The 23,027-nt window shown below is 41.0% G+C and overlaps 1 protein-coding gene across 12 annotated transcripts in view; it reads left to right on the forward strand.

Moving 5' to 3' along the window:
* The first annotated feature begins 9,836 nt into the window (after positions 1 to 9,836).
* The window catches only part of TUT4 (terminal uridylyl transferase 4), a 130,425-nt gene continuing 117,234 nt past the window's right edge, over positions 9,837 to 23,027 (forward strand). For 7 of the 12 annotated variants that reach the window (XR_007126982.1, XR_007126983.1, XM_047728207.1 and 4 more), the window contains exon 1: positions 9,920 to 10,424. The gene's annotated coding sequence lies outside the window, so the exon portion shown is untranslated. Of the gene's footprint in view, positions 9,878 to 9,919; positions 10,425 to 23,027 lie in introns of those variants that run through there. The other 5 variants (XM_047728204.1, XM_047728205.1, XM_047728206.1 and 2 more) reach the window with 2 other exon arrangements.

Below are 23,027 nucleotides of genomic sequence, written 5' to 3' on the forward strand. Positions count from 1 at the left end.
TTTCATTGGTAAACCACGGCGGAGAGGGTGCACCTATTGCTCACAGCAGCGCGGGCAGCAACAAGTCGAGCTCTCTCGGGCTCGCTGGGGCTGTGGTGGGCCTAGAGGCCTGTTAAGGCCATGTCCCTGGGCGCGGGGACAGGCGGAGTGTGCGGTGCCAAGGCAGCCAGCAGCATCTGCCCCGGAACCCCAAGCCTTTCAGTTTCTTCTGGCGTCTCCTGGAGTCTGGGACTTTGAGCTCAGGCTGGCCTGGACTCACCGCCAAATGGTCTCTGAGCTTCATCCAGCAGCCCCCTAAAATTTTTATTTTTTTTAAGTAGTATTTTTAATTTTTATTTTACTAAAAATAAAAGTTTTACCTTTGAAAACACAAATGGTCATGAAGAAATGCTTATGATTTAAGGTTAAGTGCAAAGGGGCCAAAATAGTTAAGATTACTATTATCACTATTATTATTAGTTAAGATTACTAAGATTACTACTATTTTTTTTACTACTACTATTATTATTACTATTTAGTCCAACATTCTAAGCAACTATACTCAGCTCACAGTATATTGTAGGCCCCTGTAAAAGGACATCCAGGCTCCATGCTCAGAAGGGAGTCTGCTTCTCTCTCTCTCCCTCTGCCCCTCTCCTTGCTCATGCTCACTTTCTCTCTCACTCTCTCAACAACAACAAAAAAATCTAGATGTATATTTCTGACTTGGTTTTCATTTAGGTTCTATCCTACCCCTCCTGCCAAAATATGCTCAGAGACTACTTTTGGTAATGCCTCTCCATATCTGACCTAGCCCCTGGTACTCTCCTTTTTTTTTTTTAAGATTTTATTTATTTCTCGAGAGAGAGCATGTGTTTGCAGGAGCACCAGCACAAACAGGCGGGAGGGGCAGAGAGAGAGGGAAAAGCAGCTCCCTGCTGGACAGGGAGCCAGATATGGGACCTCAGTCCCAGGACCCTGGGATCATGACCTGAGCCCAAGTCTGGAACAAAAATATTTGAAGTTTGAATTAAAGTCACTCTCTGCTTTCACAGGTAACTTTTGAATTCTCCTCCATTTCATGATTTCCAAAGATGGATATAAAATTGATATCCCTTTAGCCAAGAAGATATGAGGTCTGAGATCCTATCTAGGTCAGAGAAACATCTTTCTCTCTCCAAAGCAGATTCTGTACAACCAAAATAGTGATTTAAGCATATACTTCTCTTACCTCTTATCTTACTTGAGATACCCCCCCAGTGCTCCCAAGAGCAATATGGCTCCCAAGACCCCTCACAATCTACTGCCATTCTACCTCTCCAACTTTATCTTCCAGTAATCTGCTAACCTTTTTCTTTCTTCCTAACCCGACGTTACATCAAACTACTTCCATTCCTTAAACACATATTAACTTTTCCACATTTTATTGATGTATACCGTTCATACAATAAGGAGCACCAAACTTAAGTGTACAAGTCAGTGGTGGTTTATATAGGTATCCACATGATCAAGATCTAGAACATGACTAAGATCTAGAACATTTCTAGCACTCTAGAAGCTCCCCATACCACCCTTAGTCCATATCTACACAATTCTGACTTGCATCAATAAAGATTCATTTTGCCTGTTCTTTAATTAAAAAAAAAAAAAAAGAAATATGCCATATGTATTCCCTTTTCTTTCCTGTTCTTTTTTTTTTTAAGTAAGCTCTATGCTCAGCGTAGGTCTTAAACTCATGACCCATACACCCCTAGATCAAGAGTTGCATGCTCCACTAACTGAGCCCGCCAGGTGTTCCACCGTATGTATTCTTTAAAACACATAGTAGATTTTTATGCTTCCTCTACTGGAAAGTAGGAATGCTGAATATCTGTCATGTCCTGGTGTTCTCCCATTCTGCCTCCATGGCAAATATAACTGAATCACCATTCTTTCTTATCGTATCTAGATTGAGGTTTAGGCTCTTTTCCTAAACTGTGCACCAGTAGCCACTACTGGTTATTGAGAGCGGGCACTAGTGAAACTTTCCTGGACAAGAATGGCCTCTTTCACATGAAATCCTTCATTTCCACCATGTACAACACATTTGATAAGTCATTTAAGTCTTGCTGACTTAAATGTCCCTTTTTTCTGTTCCCTTTTTCATGCCTACTCCTGCTTATTTCAAGCTTTCATAATTTCTCACCTGATTTTCTACAACAACGCCTCACGGTGTTCCCTGCCTTCAGTTTTGGCTCCTCTATTTTTTTCTACACACTGCTGATTAATCTTTTTAAAATATCCCAATACGATATACTACATCATTCTCCTGGTTAAAACCTTTTAAGGTGCTACCTTTCAGGTTAAGCCTAAGTGGTTAACACTGTATTGTAGGCCCCGCCTCTCTTGCCAGTGTCATCTCCTGTAACCTGCCCTCCAGGATGTCAGCTGTGCACAGCTTTCTGAAACATGTTCTGCCCTCTTCCTCCTCTAATCTTGAATGCTGTTCTTTCTAACTGGCTAAGTCTCCTTCACTCTTCAGGGGTGTTTCAAGGATATTTATTATACAAACGTTTATCGGTCATTCTTTCCCTAACAAACGATTATTCTCTCCCAGGCAAAACTAATTATCCCTTGTTTGTGGCCTCATAATACTTTATACATATCCTTATTACGACAATTATCACATTGTGTTATTATCTGTTCACATTTCCAAGAGTTCCTAGAGGGAAGAGAGCTTTGCAGCTCCAGAACTCATCACAGTGCATGACATCTTATTTTACAGGTTAAAAAAATTGTGGTAGGGGGGCCTGGGTAGCTCAGTGGGTTAAAGCCTCTGCCTTCAGCTCAGGTCATGATCCCAGGGTCCTGGGATTGAGCCCCGCATCCGGCTTTCTGCTCAGCAGGGAGCCTGCTTCCCCCCCCCCCCACCCCGTCTCTGCCTGCCTCTCTGCCTGCTTGTGATCTTTGTCTGTCAAATAAATAAATAAATAAACAAAATCTTAAAAAAAATAAACTGCGGTAAAATAAATGTAATGTGAAATTTACCATCTTTATCATTTTCCAGTGTGCGGTTCAGTAGTAGTAAGTACATGCATGTGGTCCTGCAGCTATCACCATCATCTATCTCCAGAACTCTGTTCAGCTTGTAAGATTGAAATTCATACTTATTAACTTCATTCTCCCCTCTCCCTAGCCTCTGGCAACCACCATTCTACTTTCTGTTTATGATTTTGACTTAAGTGCCTCGTAGAAGTGGAATCCCACAATATTTGTTTTTTTGTGACTGGCTTATTTCATCTGGCACAATGTCATTTGGCACAATGTCTTCAAGGTTTATCCATTGTTGTAGCCTGTGTAGAATTTCCTTCCTTTTTAAGGCCAAACAATATTCCACTCTACGTATATACCACATTCTGCTTATCCATTCATCTGCCAGTGGACAATTGGATTGCTTTCATGGTTTAGTTATTGTGAATATGCCGCTATGAATATGGGTGTACAAATCTGAGGTTTGCCTAGGTGGCTCAGTCAGTTAAGCGTCTGCTTTTGGCTCAGGTCATGATCCCAGGGTCCTGGGATGGAGTCCCACATCGGGCTCCTTGCTCAGCAGGGAGCCGGCTTCTCCCTCTGCCTGCCATTTCCCCTGCTTGTGCTCTCTCTCTCTTGCTCAAATAAATAAATAAAATCTAAAAAAAAAAAATCTCTCTTTGAGAACCTGCTTTCAATTCTTTTGAGTATTTGCCCTGAAATGGAATGGCTGGATCATATGGTAATTCTTATTTTATTTTGTTTTCATTTTTTGAAAGATTTTATTTATTTTTTTGTCAGAGAGTGCACAAGCAGGGAGAGCAGCAGGCAGAGGGAGAAGCATGTTTCCCACTGAGCAGGGAGCCAACGCGAGACGGCATCACAGGACCGTGGGATCATGACCTGAGCCAAAGTCAGACACTAAATTGACTGAGCCACCCAGGCATTCCTTGGATGGTAATTTTATGTTTAACTTTTTGAGGAACCACTATACTATATATGTGTGTGTGTGTGTGTGTATACATATGCTATGTTTTCTGCTGTGGCTGCACCAGTTTACCTTCCCATCAATAATACACAGGGCTTCCGATTTATCCACATCCTTGCTGACACTTAGTGTTTTCTATGTTTTGTTTTTCTTTTTGATAGTAGTTGTCCTAACAGATGTGAGGTGTCATCTCATTGTAGTTCTGATTTGCATTTCCCTAATGATGGTGATGTTAAGCATCTTTTCATGTGCTTATTGGCCATTTGTAGATCTTCTTTGGAAAAATGTGTATTCAAGTCCTTTGCCCATTTTTGAATGAAGTTGTTTTCTTGTTGTTGAGTTTTAGTTCTCTACATATTCTGGATATTAATCCCTTATCAGAGATAGGATTTGCAAACATTTTCTTACTCCTTGGGTTGCCTTTTTACTCTCTTAATACTGTCTTTTGATACACAAAATGTAATTTTTATGAAGTCCAATTGTTCTATATTTTCTTTTGTTGCCTGTGCTTTTGGTGTCATATTCAAAAATTATTTCCAAATCCAGTGGCTTTTTTTTTTTTTAAGATTTTATTTATCTATTTGATAGAAAGATAGAGAGCACAAGTAAGCAGAGCAGCAGGCAGAGGGAGGGAGAGAAGCAGGCTCTCCGCTGAGCATGGAGCCCAATGTGGGGCTTGATCCCAAGACCTTGGAATCATGACCTGAGCCAAAAGCAGACACTTAACCAACTGAGCCACCCAGGCACCCCTAAATCCAGTGTTTTTGCCCTATGTTTTCATCTAAGAGTTTGCCGTTTTAGGTCTTACACTTAGGTCACAGATTCTTTTTTTTTTTTAAAGAAAAAAATTTTTTTTTTTTTTTTTTTGACAGAGAGAGAGAGTGCAAGCAGGGACATCAGCAGGCAGAGGAGAGGGAGAAGCAGGCTACCCACTGAGCAGGGAGCCCTATGTAGGACTCGATCCCAGGACCCTGGGATCATGACCTGAGCTGAAGACAGATGCTTAACCGACTGAGCAACCCAGGATCCCTGGTCACAGATTCATTTTTCGTTAATTTTTGCTTATGGTGTTAAGTAAAGGTCCATTTTCATCTTTTGTATGTGGATATCCAGTTTTCCCAGAACCATTTGTTGAAAACACTGCCTCTTCCCCACTGATGAATGGTCTTAGCACCTTTGTCAAGTATCGTTTGACCATATAGGTGAGGGCTTATTTCTGGACAGAGTGCGTGGTATTTCATAAGATCCAAAGATGAATCAAATTATCCTAAGAGTTGCTATCCCTAGAGTTGCTCATAGGGAGTGGGATCTCATTTTTATTTTAGACAAAAAAGAAGAGATGATTTTAGAGGGAGGTAAAATAGCCAACTTAAAAAGAGTTCAAGTCAGAATTATAGATTTTGGTCATCTAGTTCACATCCTTGTTTTTATATAGGAAGAAAAAAAGGCCTGATGTTACTCTTAAGATCATAATTATAACAAAAATAAAAAGTTATTATAGAAGATTTCAACTCAGTGAAGGAAGAACTTCTAACATCTAGAATACACAGATTTGAGAAAGAATGAGCTCTCTATAACTACAAATATTAACCAGAAGTTGGATGAATACCTGTAAGCTTTGCTATAGAAGGCAGGTCTGATCATTTCTTTGCCTTGCTTGTAAATATTCTATGACTGCCCATTAACTTCAGGATAAGGGCCTGCTTTTTAAAATGGCATATACAGGGGTGCCTGGGTGGCTCAGTGGGTTAAGCCTCTGCCTTTGGCTCAGGTCATGGTCTCGGGGTCCTGGGATCAAATCCCACTTAGGCTTCTTGCTCAGCGGGGAGCTGGCTTCTCCCTCTCTGCTGCTCTCCCTGCTTGTGCTAGTGCACTCTCTCTCTCTCTCTCTTTGACAAATAAATGAATAAATAAATAAAACGGCACACATAGCCCTTAAGATAGGGTCCTAGGTTACCTATATAGCATCATTTCCTGCCATGTATCTATGTTCTTGATATAGCCAACCTTTGTATTGTGAGGTCTGTCCTTTCTAATTGTCAGACCTAACTCAAATTAAAAAAAAAAAGTAAAAAAACAACCATCTTTAAAAAAAAAAAAACAACAGTTTTTAACGCTTCAAGGAAGTAAGCTAAAGGGTGTGGCTGTAGCTTAAAATTCCACACATAGAATTCTCAAAACAAATTAAATAGAATCAATGGGTTGCAAGTATACACATGCACTAGTGACTATAAGGGCACATGAAATCCAAACAGGCAGATGAGAACAAACTTTGATTTTCAGAAGAAAAGGAATTAATTTTTGGTGAATGTTACCATATAATATACATTTATTATTATTTTTTTTAAAGCAGGCTGTATGCCCAACATGGGGTTTGAACTCACAACCCAAGATCAAGGGTCGCATATTCTACCAACTGAGCCAGTCAAGCACCCCTATAATAGACATTTAAACATATTTTAGCTTATTTAATTTTAAGAATGCAAAAAGACAAAATAAATAGATCCTTTACACTATTTTTGAGGTGAAAACATACTACGTTAGGATCTTTGGTATTACATGCTATAAATAAGAATCACAAAAGTTTTAAACTTTGAACATATCTTCTGCTTTACAGATAACTTAGTGTGTCAATAAGCAATTTCTAGGTACTTTCTGTGTGTCAGGATTGTGCTGGGTACTGGTAATACAAACATGAAAAAGGAATAGGACCACAGCATAGAGGGTGATATGGTTGTTTTGGATGGAGCTCATCATCAGACAAGGTCTATAAAAGGTTAACAACCACTGAAGTCTCTCTCCTTGAAGAAATCAAGTATCTAGGAAAAAAAGGAGGGGAGCTCAGAGAAAACCTTTAGCAGATCAGACCACATCTCTTTCTTGCTTATAAAAGTTCAGTGACTACCCATTAACTACAGGAGAAAGCCTGTTTTTTTTTTTTTTTTTTGTTTCTATGGCATACATAGCCCTCTATGATTTATTACCTTTATGATCTATTGGCAAATTGACTTGGTTTGAGCAGACTTATCTTTGAGGTCCCTTTCTTGTGATTTGATTTACTCACCAGATCACCTGTCTGTCCAATATGATTATTTTTGGACTAAGTTTTTCTATCACCTAGGAGGAAAATAGAATATGAATATTGATCCACTGGGCAATTATATTTCTCGTTATATGTGATGAAATAAGACTTTAACTGCAAGCAATTTTCACCTGAGTTTAGATGAAATTGTGCTCCTAGAAGTTCTGGACTGGAGGGCTAAATTTAGAGACTTAACCACAATTATGATATCTTCTTTGCAAGTATCAGGTATAAATCCTCAGTGTTTTTTTTTGGAGCAGTCGTTTACTGTCTTATTTCTCAGTAAACTGTTTGGGATTCAATAGAAAGAACACAGGGCTAGTATTCTAGTCCTGCCTGTGACTTACTGTATAATCCTGGTACTTCAACCTCTTATGTCCTAAGTTTCCTCATTTTTCAAATACAAATAATATTTGTTCTACATGTACTTTGTGATGATACACAAGATTATAGTTTAATTTTAACTCAATGAGTATGTGAGTATTATAAGGAATACAAATGTAAATATTGTACTCAAGCTTATATTCTGTTGGGGTCAGACTTATAAAAGTAACATGTAGGGATCCAGAGGAAGGATGGATTACATTCAGTGGAGGGGTGTGATCAAGAATATTTAATAAAGGAGATAGGAGTTGAGCCGGGTCTTGAGGAATAGGAAAGGTGGCAGAGTCATTTGGAAGGGATAAGAACAGAGAGGCACCGGGATTCTCAGTCTGGCCCCAGCTTTTAAAAAAAAAAACCGATTTATTTAGTAGAGACAGAGGGAGAAAGCACAGCTTTCTTGAAGGGGAGGGATAGGGCAGAGAGAGAGAATCTGAAACAGACTCCCCATCATGCGGAGGCAGGGCTGGATCTTGCCATTTGGAGATCAGGAATCTAGGATCATGACTTGAGCCAAAATCAAGAGTCGGATGCTTAACTGACTATGCTACCTGGGTGCCCTGAACCCAGCCTTTATTTTCAGACTCATTATCTTCTGCACACTTCAGACAAAATGATGTTTTCTGAATCAGGCATGTGTCTGGCATATAGCAGTTGAGCCTCCATGGTCCAGCTACTACCTCTTCCATTAGAGCCGCACCCAAGTGGATTTATTATACTTTACTCTGTATGAGCCTGGGCCTTTGTTCATATGCCCTTTTGCTTTTATTGTAGCTTAATAGAACAACCTTCCTTGCTTAATGGTGAACTTTTTGGAGACAGGAATCTGGTACTGAACTCAGTGCTTTGCTCTTATTAAGTAATCAGGTAATTTTATTGAATTGAACTTGTTCCAAGGATACTGATATCACTCATGTCGGAAGGACATGTTGGTATCATCTCAGTGTCTCTATAGGCTTTAACTTTTGTGTCCTGCTGTTTTTCTGACATCATCTCTGTGAAGTAGATTTTTTTTGCCTTTAAAAACTTACAGATGAGGAAACTCAGAGGGTACATTTGCCCAGTCATCCAGCTAAGTTCTGAAGCCAAGCAGGGCTCTTTTGACTTGAAATCCCCTACTCTCTGCACTATACCTGGGCCTTGTGGCATCAGACAAGTAGGGGTAAGATGCACTTATTCTGAGAGCTGCTCTCATTCTCTCTTTGTAAATGGGAGCAATAGTACTGACCACATGGGATTGTTATGAGGTTTAAATGGGGTAAAATATGTGAAGTCCCTAGCTCAAGGCCTAGCTAGCACTTAGTGGGCTATGCTTGGTCCCTTCTCAAAGCTTCAAATTCAAATGGACATAAACAGATAAATACCCAGTTCTGAGGTGCAGTGGGAAGTAGATGGGACTACACAGGCAGGAATATCCTTCTCCTTGTAACCTCTCATATGTTCTATCCTTTGAGACCTATTATATGCATTAGGCAGTATTTTGTAAATACTTAAGATTTAACAACCTCCTTCACTATCACGTCCACCCATGTTCTACCCTTTTCCTGCCTAGTGTGTGTCAAATGCAAGGGCTGTAGTTGTGTGACTTGTCCAGCTTTGAGGTCAGGGGTTGGTTGAATAATGTCCAAGGCTGGGGTCTTTAAAAAAACAAAACAAAACAAAACAAAACAAAACAAAACGAAACAAAACAAAAACTAAGCCATAGATCCTCTCGGATTGTGACTTTAAATAACTATGCAGAGGAACCTATTAAAAGCAAAGTAAGAATGGGCCCATAGATGGTAGTTAATTGCAAACCCCAGTGAAACTAAAGAAATTATTTTTGATATCTTCCCGGGGTAGGGAGATGTTCTTGAGATTTTTCTGCTGAGCTCCTTAACTCCTAAATAGGCTGCATTTTGAAAAGAATTACAGCTTTGGTGGATTGGTGGCAAAGGTGACTAGGCGGGTGTCGACCCCCGGCTTTCTTCGTCCAGCTCCCCCTCGATGTTCAGAAGCCCGCGCTAGGCGCCGAGGGTCCACGGAGGATCCGGCTAAGCCCGGTCCGTGTGCCAGGCTACAAAGTGCACGTCCAACGCCAGGCTTCCTTGGTGGTGGTGGCAGAGCGGGGGGAAGGACAGCTTCTGGAGCGAGGAGTAGAGGCGGCTTTCTGGCCCTTCTTTTCGCTTGGAGGCCTCGGTAGGGCGGGAGGCCCAGGAGCCAGAACTGAGTGGCGCTGCAATGCCCGTAACCCCGACCTGCTCAGGCACGCCGGCGTCCCCGTTTTCCCCAGTGGGGCCCCGTCGGGTAGCGGGAGCTCGCGATTCCCACTCGGTGGCCCCGCCCCTCCTCGCGAGCCCGCGGTGACTTCGGCCCGCCCCCAGCGCTAGAGGACCCGCCCCCTCCTCGCGGACTAACGAGTGTCCTCCCGCGCGCGCGCCCCTTTCCTCCGCCTGAGTGTGAGTGTGTTGCCCTCCCACCTCGGCCCCTCCCTATTGTTTCTCGCCGCCGCCACAAGCCTCCAAACGCAGCCCCTCCCCCCATTGGTGTTTACCGCTCCCCCCTTCCCTCGTCTCGGTTTAACCGGCACCCTGGGGCCCCCAGAACGAAGGGAAGGGGTACCCCTGAACTCTTTCCTCTGCGTTTCCTCTCCTGGGTCTTCTCCGCGTCTTTCCCCAGCCCAACTCTCGGAGGTCAGGACTCCATTCAAGACTCTGTCCGTCCCTCCCCTCCCCCCTTCCCTGGCTCCCCCTCGGCCCCCTCCCCTCAGCGGGTCCTCCTTTTTCTCTCCCTCTCCCTCCTCCTCCCCCACCCCATCCCTTCCCCCCCCACAATGCAGTTCGCGGCGCGGCGGACATGGCGGTGGAGTCCTGAGCTCGTCGTGTCCCGGCCTCCAGCGGCGGCGGCAGTGACGGCGGCGGCGGCGGCAGCAGGCGGCGGCGGGGGGAGCGGGAGCCACTGAGATGAGGAGGCGCCGCGCGCGCCTGTAGCTCGCGGGCCTCGCAGGTACGGAGGTTCCGGCCGCGTCGCGGCGCCGGGCGCCGAGGGGGTGTGCTTTGGAAAGGCCAGGCGGCCCCCTGTTCGCCCTCCTCAGGTGCGGAGCCTCGCAGGTGTCGGGGGCCCGGCCCGAGCGTGTCTTAGCCACCCCCTTGGGGCCTGACACTTCTTTCTTTGCCGGAATGGACTTCGGGTGTCCCAGGGGAAGGCTGAGATAAGAGAGGTAGGGGCGGCGGCCTGGCGGCCTGAGGAGGGCATTGGGGCGCTTTGGGGACCGAACTTCACAGAGAGGCTGAGGTTCTCGGTTCCGGGCCGAAACCTGTAGACCCGGGAGGCGGATTTTGAGTTAACGGGATTGATGTGAGCATTCTCTTGGGTCCAGTACGATTCCCTGTCATGTATGCCTTTTCTTTCATCTACCCCCCCCCCCCCCCGCCGCGTTAGACACAGATGTCCATATATAACAGGCAAATATACACACTCATGTAATACATAATAAAGGATTTCTCCGGGCTCACCCTTGTCGAGAAGAGAGAAGGCAGAGATGTCTGTGAATTTCGTTTTTTGCTCGCCCGCCTTCTCTCTCCCCCTCCCCCCAGTCGAATGGTGGTAATGAACGCCTTGACGTGGGAAACTGAGATTCGTATTTGTAAACAGACAGCACTAGCCGTGTGTGTTGCACGCCTCCGCGAGAGGTTTCAGGTCTTTTTGGTATCCGGATCGCAAAAGAATGAGATATTTGGACGTGAAAGAAGCACATCGCCGAGATTTCTAGTCATACCTGAATGGGATGAATTACTGTTATTTTAGGAACGTTGATTGAACATTTTCTTTTCGTAAGTTTATCCGATCTTTAATCAGATGAATTTTGAACCTTGTGTGAGATCTTGTTTCGGTATACCATGTTTTTTCATTTTGATATATTTTTGATACAAAAGTAGTTCCTGACACATGTGACATTCTACTTGGTTTTGTGATCTTTTTAGTGTCTAGAAACGCAATTCGAATTGTTTTGTTGGCGTGCATTTAGTAATTAGCTGTAGTGGATCAGATTACCTTTTGTTTCCAAAAGGCCCCTCTCCCCCGCCAAGTCTTGTAGTAGCGAAATGTGTAACACTTGGTGAAACAGAACATACCCTGTTTCTAAAGTAATTAGAACTATTAGCTAATAAAACTGGATGATCCCAACTAGATACGACAATTTAGAGAGAGTACTATACTAGGGTGGTGAATTGTGGAATGCTTTAAAAAAAAATTGACTTTTTTGTTCTTGGTGTCAGGCAGCATGTTCTGTATATGAGTGCATTGTACGCTGGAATTTTCTTTAGGCTCAGCACCCTTGTAAGGTCTCCTTAAAGATTGCTGCACATTGCATCCTAGTACTTAATTAGTCACAACTTGTAAAATTTTGAAATTGCTTCATTTAGAATGCTGTGCTTTAAAAATAATGAATTCACTAGCGTCTAGTCTGCTGTGATGCTTTTATAAACAAATTTTAAAGGGTGTTCTTAAAAACCACATACTTTGGGGACAATAAGCATTTTATGCTTTAAAATTTTATGTATTTTATGCTTTAAAATGTAATTGTTAATATAAACAGAAGAAAGTTGCTTTGAAAGAGAGCTCTTTTAGGTCTTCCTATTTGCAATTTTTAATTTGACTAGTGTGGAAAATGAAAATTAAAGCTTCCTTGAAATAATACAGAGGAGGAAGTGAAAGTTATTGACATTCAATGTTTTAAATGTAGCAAATGTCTGAATACAAAGAGAAAATCAAGGTCTTTTCATTGTCTTAGGTCAAGTTGTTATTAGTTACAGATAAATTTACAGGATGTTATCAGGTACATAAGTTTAGTTCAATTTCGTAATTCCTAAATCACACAGATTCACATTTATTTTTAGTTCATTTAACTAGAACAGTAGTGTCTGTGTTATAATTTTAGACCTTTTAAAATAAAAAATTTATAGTTGCAATTATAAATATTTCTGATTAATAGAAAGTTGTTTAAGGAGAATTTTTATTAGTTCTCAGAGCAGATTCAGTCTAGTAAGTAGATAAACTTTTTTTTGACCCCAGGGTTAACCTTGACATGAATAATCATCAGTTATGTTGTGTTCCATTTTTGTTTTGTCTTGTTTTGTTTAATGTTGTGTTCTTTATCCAATGTCAAATCAGGATCTGTGGGTAGAGAAAGTTTTTTGAATTTATTTTCTACAGAAAGTGTCTGTTTTCAGGCAATAAATAAGACTTACTTATAAATGCTGATTCCAGTAAAATTTGTTTATCCTTAAAAAGAACAAACCATTTTGATATAACAATTCAGGGAGATGTGTTATTTTCGAAGATAAACTACAAATGCTTGGATCCATAAAATAATATTACAAAATTCAGTGAAATTTATGACTGCAGGTAGAAATATGTCCTAAAGAAGAACAGTTCTTAAAGACCTAAAACAAGGAGAAAACACTGTAGTTTAAAGCAGGATAGGTGATATGTAGATTTTTTTCTTCTTAATCTAAGAGGAATTAAGACGGTTTAAACTGAACTAAGTGAATTAAGAAGGTTTACACTAAACTAAGTTTTAATTCTAGAATTCTAGATAATTGTGTAATTTGGGGAAATGTTTAAAAAGCAGCATATGTCCCCAAGCATTTTTTACAGATCCAAAAAGAAAAGTTATATAAGTGCAAAGATGAACAGTTTAGATTTTTCCCCTAAAGTGATAGATTTATTTTGTATAATGTGTTATGGTTTCCAAATTGTTCTCAACATTGATTCATTGAGTGTCCATAATTATCCTGAGTTAAGGGGGAGAGAAAAGGGAACTGACATTTGAGTAACTTTTTACCAGGCATTATGCTAGACATGTTTATTTTTTTTTCACTTTTAACAACCTTATGAAACCTTTTTTGTAGTTGAGTTCAGTCTCTGCTGAAGATCATAGAGTCAGATTTGGAACAGCTCAGTGTGTTCTTACTATTATATATGCCTTGTTGCTTTCCAGATGTATCAAGTAGTTTCTCAGTTTTGTAGGATGGACTGCCTAGGGTTACTCATTCACAGATCATTTAATCATTTATCAAACATTTGCATTTGTACATTATCCTAGACACTGGTAGGTTTTAGAGACACAGAATTATTGAAAACAGTCTCTCCCTTCAGGGAACGGAGTCTGCATATAATATAGATAAATTGCAACACACTGGATCATGGAAGGTCAGAGGGAAGAAGCTGGCTCTTGAACGATGAGTAGGAGTTTGCCAGGTAGAAAAGGGGATATATTCTGGAGGCTGGTCCAGAACTAAGGAATAACCTATGCAAAGATGTTAAGTTGTTAAGGGGCTCAGAGTAGGAAGAGTGAGAAATTCAGTGTGGCAAGAGTTGAGGATTTATGGATAGAGTGGTGAGCGAAATGGTTGGAAATAGAGAGCGAAGGTTATTGTGTATGTTAAGACCTTTGGATTTTTATTTTGTCACACGAGATCACCAAGTGAGATAGTATTTGAATTGTGATTACAAGTGTGTTTTCTGTATATGTGCTGCCGAAGTGAGCACCAAGTGTGTTTTCTGACTCCTAGTTTAGTATTTTTCTCTTCGGCTTCCTTACCAACAGAGTTAACCCATTTTTGGTGGATGGTCAAGCACCCTTTTTCATGATACTCTTTTCTCCTCTTTCTAGTAGTTGCTGTATTTCAGATTAGTTTTTGAGGATCCCGAATGTTAAATTTCTTAGAAGATTTTTTTTTAAAATTTTATTTATTTATTTGACACAGAGAGAGAATTACAAGTAGGCGAGGAGGGGGGTGGAGGGGCTCAGGGAGGCAGGCTCCGTGCGGAGCAGAGAGCCTGACGTGGGGCTCCATACCAGGACTCTTGAGATCATGACCTGAGCTGAAGGCAGAGGCTTAACCCTCTGAGCCACCCAGGCGCCCCTTAGAGGATTCTTTTGAGATAAAAATACCTCTGGAGGTAATCACTTGTTATAGTTACTTAGGAAGTTTTTTCATTCCTTGATTTGGGTTGGTTGACTAATTTCTAGTTTAGCATTAGAAAGCAATAGGATGAGGGCTTGGGGAGTGTGGGCTTCCTGCAAGCTGTGTTCATCAGCAAGGATGAGCAAAGTGCTCATCCTTGCACAAAGCAACCTGTACTTTCAAGAAGAAATTGGTGTAAGTCACATAATTGTCTGGTAGTTTAATTTATTTATTTGCAAAGATTTTATTTTTTAATAATCTCTACACCTAATGAGGGACTCAAAGTCAGAACCCTGAAATCAAGAGTTGCATGCTCCACCGACTGAGCCAGCCAGATCCCCCAATAGTCTGGTAGTTTTAGGTGGGTATTTGATTTACAGTGATGGTAGATAACTTACTGCAATTTTTACGAGGTATAATTTCTTTCTAAAGATCTTAAGTATTAACTCAGTCTTCAACAACCCTTTTGTATTATTCTCATTTACAGGTGAGGAAAGAGGTACAGAAGAGCTAAGTATCTTGGACAAGATTTCATAGCTACTTCGCTGCAGATTTGGTATTTGCACTCAGGGTTCAGGGTGTCTGAGTCTGCAGTTAGAGCTCTTAACCACTACATTATGTTGTACCTCAGGCTTGGGTTGTCAAAATTGAGCATGCAGAGGGTGTTAAGTTCAGCACAGTTACATGGGTTGTCAAAAAATACATTTTGAGGAAAAAATTTATTTTAAGAATGTAAAGTGTGGGGGCGCCTGGGTGGCTCAGTGGATTAAGCTGCTGCCTTCGGCTCAGGTCATGATCTCAGGGTCCTGGGATCGAGCCTCACATCGGGCTCTCTGCTCAGCGGGGAGCCTGCTTCCCCTTCTCTCTCTCTGCCTGACTCTCTGCCTACTTCTGATCTCTGTCAAATAAAGAAATAAAATCTTAAAAAAAAAAAAAAAGAATGTAAAGTGTGAATTATACATAATAGCGAAATCTGCTTGCATTTTGTCAGTCATTCCTGCACATTGTAGTTTAAATAATTGTCATTAAAATTGCTCAGCCAGGGGCACCTGGCTGACTCAGTTGGAAGAGCATGCTATTCTTGGTCTTAGGGTCATGGATTAGATCTCCATGTTTGGGGTAGAGATTACCTAAATAAATAAACTTAAAAAAAATTAAATCAAAGTAAAATTGATCACTTACTAAGAATTTGTTAGTTTAGGCTAGCGGTATTCAAAATCTGGGAACCTTTTTGAGGGGATCTCTGAGTCACAGCTGTTCTCATAGTAATATTAAGATAATATTTGCCGGGTCACCTGGGTGGCTTAGTCGTTAAGCGTCTGCCTTCGGCTCAGATCATGATCCCAGGGTCCTGCGATCGAGCCCTGCAGTGGATTCCCTTCTGGGTGGGAAGCCTGCTTTTCTCCCACTCCCCCTGCTTGTGTTCCCTCTCACTGTGTCTCTCTTCATCAAATAAATAAATAAAATCTTTAAAAAGAAAAAAAGATATTTGTCTTTTACCCTCTCCTGTCATCTAGAATGTAGAGTGATGTCTACACTATATGTTAAAACATTGCTTTGGGGGCGCCTGTGTGGCTCAGTGGGTTAAGCCTCTGCCTTTCGGCTCAGGTCATGATCCCAGAGTCCTGGGATCGAGCCCCGCATCGGGCCCGCTGTTTGGCAGGGAGCCTGCCCCCCCCCCCCCCCCCCCGCCTGTCTCTCTGCCTACTTGTGATCTCTCTGTCAAATAAATAAAATCTTAAAAAAAAAAGACAAAACATTGCTTTGATGGCTAATGGAGTATTCGTTAATTTTTCTTTGAGATATAGTTTACAGTATCATAAGACTCATCCTTTTAAAGTATAGTGTTAAGTATGTATTCATAAGGTTCTGTAACCATCACTATCTAATTCCAGAACATTTTCATCCTTCCAAAAAGAAACCCTGTGCTCATTAGCAATCACTCCTTATTACCCTCTCCTCGAAGCCTTTGGCAACTACTAAGCTATTTTCTGTCTATGGATTTGCCTGTTCTGGAATCATACATGTGGCTTTTTGTGCGTGACTTCTTTCACCAAGCATAGTGTTTCCAGGGTTTCTCCATATTATGTGTTAGTGCTTCATTCCTTTTTATAATATTGCATTCTATGGACTGTATTCTATAGAGATACCATGCTTTGTTATTCATTCATCATTTAATAGTCATTTGGGTTGTTACCACTTTTTGGCTAGTATGAATAATATTGCTATGAACATTCATGTAAAAGTTTTTGTCTGAGGGGTGCCTGGGTAGCTCATTTGGTTGAGTGTTTGACTCTTGATTTTGGCTTAGGTGATTATCTCAGGATCATGAGATTGAGCCCCGCACTGGGCTCTGGTGAGGGTGGAATCTGCTTGGAATTTTTTTCTCCCTCTCTCTGCCACCCCTCCCTTCACATGCTCTCTTTCTCCAAAAAAAAAAGAAAGGTTTTTTTTGTGGATGTATGTTTTCATTTCTCTTGATTATACACCCAGGAGTGAAATTGCTGAGTATTTGGATGCATTTATGTTTAACTTTATAGATTATTTATTTATTTATTTATTTATATATGGGGGGTTGTGCAGCTTGTTAGCGAGTGGGGGAGGGGCAGAGGGAAAGAGGAGAGGATCTCAGGCCGACTCCATGCTGAGCTTGGAGCCTGAGATCCTGAGATCATTATGTGAGCTGAAACCAAGAGTCAGCTAAGAATTGGACACTTAACCCATTTTTTGTTTAACTTTATGAGTATCTGCCAAACTATTGTCCCAAGAGGCTGCACCATTTTGTATTCCCACTAACAATGTATGAGAATTCTATTTTCTCCACATCCTCACCAACACTTATTATTGTTCATCTTCTTAGTTAAAGCCATCCTAGTGGGTGAAGTGGTATTCATTTTGGTTTTGATTTGCATTTCCCAAATAACTCATGATGTTGAGCATCTCTTCTTGTGCCTTTTGGCCACTTGTATATTTTATTTGGAGAACTGTCTATTCACATTCTTTGTCCATTTATTTATTTCTAGAGATTAGAGATTTTTTAAAAGATTTTATTTGTCAGAGAGAGAGCTAGTGAGCACACAAGCAGGGGGAGCAGCAGGCAGAGGGAGAAACAGGCTCCCTGCTGAGCAAGAAGGCAGATGTTTAACCTACTGAGCCACCCAGGTGTCCCTGTTTATTTAAAGATTTTATTTATTTGAGAGAGGCACAGAGAGAGAGAGGGAGAGAGAGCGTGTGAGGGCCCTCGCAAGAGTGGGGTGGGGGAGGGGCAGAAGAAGAGGGAGGTGCAGAAGAAAAGGGGGAAGCCGACTCCCTGCTGAGCAGGGAGCCTGATATGGGTCAGATCCCAGGACCTGAGCTGAAGGCAGATGCTTAACCTACTGAGCCACCCAGGTGCCCCTCCTTTGCCCATGTAAAAAAATTAGATTATTTATTTTTTTTATTGTTGAATCTTTTTTTTTTTTTAAAGATTTTATTTATTTATTTGACAGAGAGATATCACAAGCAGGCAGAGAGGCAGGCAGAGAGACAGGAGGAAGCAGGCTCCCCGCCGAGCAGAGAGCCCGATGCGGGACCCGATCCCAGGACTCCGAGACCATGACCCGAGCCAAAGGCAGCGGCTTAACCCACTGAGCCACCCAGGCGCCCCTTTATTGTTGAATCTTAAGAATTCTTTATATATTCTGTATACTGGACTCTTATCGGATACGTGGTTTGCAAAAATGTTTTCTCATTTTCTTTAAAAAATTTTTTTTTAAAGATTTTATTTATCATTTTGAGAGAGAGCGAGTGCGCGAGTGCCTGCCGGTGCGCGTACAAGCAGGGGGGAGGGGCAGAGGGGGAGAGAGAAGGTTTCCTGCTCAGCAAGGAGCCAGATCAGGGGTTCCATTCCAGGACCCTGGGATCATGACCTGAACTGAGGGCAGACGCTTAACCAATTGAGCCACTGGGACACTCTCTTTTTAAAAATTTAAAAAATTGTGGTAAAATATACTTAACATAAAATTTACCATTTTTAGCTATTTTTATGCATACCTTCAGTGGTATTAGGACATTCAGATTGTTGTGCAACCATCACCACTGTCCATCCCCTGAACTTTTTCATTTTTCAAAACCAAAACACTGTACCTTTTAAGCAATAGCTCCTTAGCAAATACCATTCTACATTCTGTCACAATGAATTTGACTACTCTGTGTAATTAGAGTTGTGCAGTATTTGTCCTTTTGTGACTGAAATTTAACTTAGCACAGTGTCTTCCAAGGTTCTACCATGTTGTAGCTTGTATTAGAATTTCCTTTCTTTTTGGGGCGCCTGGGTGGCTCAGTGGGTTAAAGCCTCTGCCTTTGGCTCCGGTGGTGATCCCAGGGTCCTGGGATGGAGCCCCGCCTGGGGCTCTCTGCTCAGCGGGGAGCTTGCTTCCTCCTCTCTCTGCCTGCTTCTCTGCCTACTTCTCTCTGTCTATCAAATAAATAAATAAAATCTTTAAAAAAATTTCTTTTTGAGGCTCAATAATATTATTCTCTTGTGTGTATATATCTTCTATATACCACATTTTGTTTATTCATCTGTTGGTCAGACTTTGGTTGCTTCCATCTTTTGGCTATTATGAGTAATGCTGCTGTGCACAAGGGCATACAAATACCTGTTTGAGTTCCTGCTTTTTAGCTCTTTGGGTGTATAACCAGAATTGGAATTGCTGGATCATATAGTAAATTTACATTTAATTTTTGGAGGATTTGCCATATTGTTTGTTTCTCATTTTCACTTTTTTTTTTTTTTTTAAAGATTTTATATATTTGTCTGAGAGAGCATAAGTGGGGGGAGGGGCAGGCAGAGGGAGAAGCAGGTTCTCCACTGAGCAAGGAGACAGATGTAGGACTTGATCTCAGGAGCCTGGGATCATGACTTTAGCAGAAGGCAGATGCTTAACCGACTGAGCCATCCAGGCATCCTGGTTTTTTTCATTTTCTTGAGTAAAGTATGTTTTTGAAGTATGTTAAGTTTTCAGTTTGATAAAGTCTGATTTATGTATTTTTCCTTTGATTGCTTGTGCTTTGGGAGTCATATCTAAGAAATTATGGCCTAATCCATGATTATAAAAATTTATACCTCTGTTTTCTTACAACAGTTTTATAGTTTTAGTTTTTACATTTAGATCTTTGATCCATTTTGAGTTAATTTTTGTATGTGGTGTGAGGTAGAAGTCCAGCTTTCTTCTTTTTTTTTTTTATTAAAAATATTTTCTTTCTTTCTTTCTTTCTTTTTTTTTTTTTTTTTTAAAGATTTCATTTATTTGTTTGACACAGAGAGAGAGATCACAAATAGGCAGAGCAGCAGGCAGACAGAGAGGGGGAAGCAGGCTCCCTCCTGAGCAGAGAGCCAGATACAGGGCTGAATCCCAGGACCCTGAGACTGTGACCTGAGCCAAAGACAGAGGCCTAACCCACTGAGCCACCCAGGTGCCCCCAGCTTTATTCTTTTACATGTGGCTGTCTAGTTGTTCCACCATTAATTGATAAGACTGTTCTTTCTCTTGTTGAATGGTCTTGGCATCCTTGTTGAAAATCAGTTGATCATAAATGTCTATGTTTATTTGTGGATTCTCAATTGTTTTTGGATACTGATTTGATCTGTATGTGTATTCTAGCGCCAGTACCACCCAGTCTTGATTACTGTAGCTTTGTATAAAGTTTTGAATTCTGGAAGTGTGAGCCCTCCAACTTTGTTCTTTTTCAAGATTTTTTAGCTATGTAGAGTCCCTTGCAATTGATACGAATTTTAGGATCAGCTTGTCAATTTCTGCAAAAAATAGAAAAAGAAAAAGAAAAAGAGTTGAGTTTTGAAAGGAATTTTGTTGAATCTGGTAATTAAAAGTGGGGAGTATTGTCATCTTAATATTAAGTCTTCCAATCCATGAGTATGAGATGTTTGCATTTACTTTTATTTCCATTAAATAGACCTTTACCTATTTATTTCAACAGTGTTTTGTAGTTTTTAGTGTATAAGCTTTGTACTACTTTTGTTGAATTTATTCCTAAATATTTTATTCTCTTAGATGATACTGTAAATGGAATTATTATTTTTTTTTTAAGATTTATTTATTTATTTGACAGAGATCACAAGTAGGCAGAGAGGCAGGCAGAGAGAGAGAGAGAGAGGAGGAAGCAGGCTCCCTGCTGAGCAGAGAGCCCTATGTGGGGCTTGATCCCAGGACTCTGGGATCATGACCGGGGCAGAAGACAGAGGCTTTAACCCACTGAGCCACTCAGGTGCCCCTGGAATTGTTTTCTTAATTTCATTTTTGGATTGTTCATTGCTTGTGTTTAGAAATACAACTGACTTTGTGTAGTGATTTTGGAGGATCAACCTTGCTGGACTCATTTATTAGCTCTGATGGTTTTTTGTGGATTTCTTGGGATTTTCTTTTTTTTTTTTTTAAAGATTTTATTTATTTATTTGACAGAGAGAGATCACAAGTAGGCAGAGAGGCAGGCAGAGAGAGAGGAGGAAGCAGGCTCCCTGCTGAGCAGAGAGCCCGATGTGGGGCTTGAACCCAGGACCTGGGATCATGACCTGAGCCGAAGGCAGCGGCTTAACCCACTGAGCCACCCAGGCGCCCCTCTTGGGATTTTCTTTATGTAAGATCATGTCATCTGCAAATAGACATAGTTTTACTTCTTTCTTTCTTATCTGGTTATTTTTTATTTCTTTTTCTACCTGATTAGTACAGTGTTAACTATAAGTGGAGACAGTGGACATTCTTGTCTTGTTTCTGCTCTTAGAGGAGAGAACATCTAGTCTCACTATTAAGTATGATGTCACCTGTGAGTTTTTCTTAGATGGCCTCAGTAAGGCTGAGGCAGTTTCTTTCTATTCTAGTTCATTGAGTGTTTTTATCCCAAGAGTTTGTTAGGTTTTATCAAATGCATTTTTGCATCTTTTGAGATGACTGTTGTTTTGTCCTTTATTCTATTAATATGGTATATTACACTGATTAATTTTCATATGTTGAGCCAACCTTGCATTCCCAAGAGACATACCACTTGGTGTCCTGGTGTATAATCCTTTAGTTTGCTAGTATTTTGTTTATATTCATATAAGACACTGGTCTGTAATTCTCTTGTGATGTCTTTGTCTGGTTTTGGTACTAGGGTTATAATGGCCTTATAGAATGAGTTAATAGTGTATTCTTGTATTTGAAAAATTTCTCAGTTTTATTATCTAATGATATTAGTATCAGTAGCTATAACCTACACAAAAAAAGTTCTTTCGAGCTTTAGTAATTTTTTTTAAAGATTTTTCTTTCTTTCTTTCTTTTTTTTTTTTTTTTTGAAGATTTTATTTATTTATTTGTCAGAGAAAGAGGAGCGAGAGCGAGCACAGGCAGACAGAGTGGCAGGCAGAGGCAGAGGGAGAAGCAGGCTCCCCGCCAAGCAAGGAGCCCGATGTGGGACTCGATCCCAGGACGCTGGGATCATGACCTGAGCTGAAGGCAGCTGCTCAACCGAGCCACCCAGGTGTCCCTTGATTTAGTAATTTTTTAAGTATTAGTAATTTTTAAGTATATGAACACATCTCAAAAAGTTTGAGAACTGTTGGTTTAGGTGAGCAGACCTACCTTAGTGCCTAAACATTGAGCCCTAGATTGGGACACTAAATCAGTCCTGTTTGTGTCACTTTAGGCAACTCACAAACTTAGGGTGCCTCATTAGTGTATAAAATGGAATGGCTCAGTTGGTTAAGCCTCTGCTTTCAGCTCAGATCATGATCTCGGGGTCCTGGGATCAAGCCCAGGCTCCCTGCTTAGCAAGGAACCTGCTTCTCCCTCTCACTCTGCCTCTCCCCTCTGCTTGTTCTCTCAAAAAATAAAATAAAATAAAATCTTTAAAATAGAAATACTGTAAGACTGTATTAACTTCATAAATGTGTAAAGATAAACAAATGAGCATACTAGACATGTATTAGCGATGGTGTATCTTCAAAAATTTTTTTTAAACTGAAATATTTGTAAGAGCTCTGGATATTTTTGCAGGAACTTGTATTATTATGTGACGGTGTCTTGAATTCTGCCACATAGATTAAAAAAGAAACAAATGTTAGTTTGTCTTTGGAAATTTTATTTAAGTTTTCTGTGATAGTACCAGTTTTTTTTTTTTCCCAAGATTTATTTACTTATTTATTTGACAGAGATCACAAGTAGGCAGAGAGGGGAAAGCAGGCTCCCTGCTGAGCAGAGAGCCCAATGTGGGGCTCGATCCCAGGACTCAGAGACCATGACCTGAGCCGAAGGCAGAGGCTTAACCCACTGAGCCACCCAGGTGCCCAGATAGTACCAGTTTTAAAGCAGTGATTTTCTTTTTTTTTTTTTTTTTAAAGATTTTATTTATTTATTCGACAGAGAGAGAGATCACAAGTAGGCAGAGAGGCAGGCAGAGAGAGAGAGGAGGAAGCAGGCTCCCTGCTGAGCAGAGAGCCCGATGTGGGGCTCGATCCCAGGACTCTGAGATCATGACCTGAGCCGAAGGCAGCGGCCTAATCCACTGAGCCACCCGGGCGCCCCAAGTGATTTTCATTATATAAGAATTACACTTTCCTTGGGAAGGCATTTTGTAGTTACTAGAAACTACTCACAATTATCAT

This window comes from Lutra lutra, chromosome 4 (genome assembly GCF_902655055.1).
Source record: "Lutra lutra chromosome 4, mLutLut1.2, whole genome shotgun sequence".
Taxonomy (NCBI): Eukaryota; Metazoa; Chordata; class Mammalia; order Carnivora; family Mustelidae; genus Lutra; species Lutra lutra.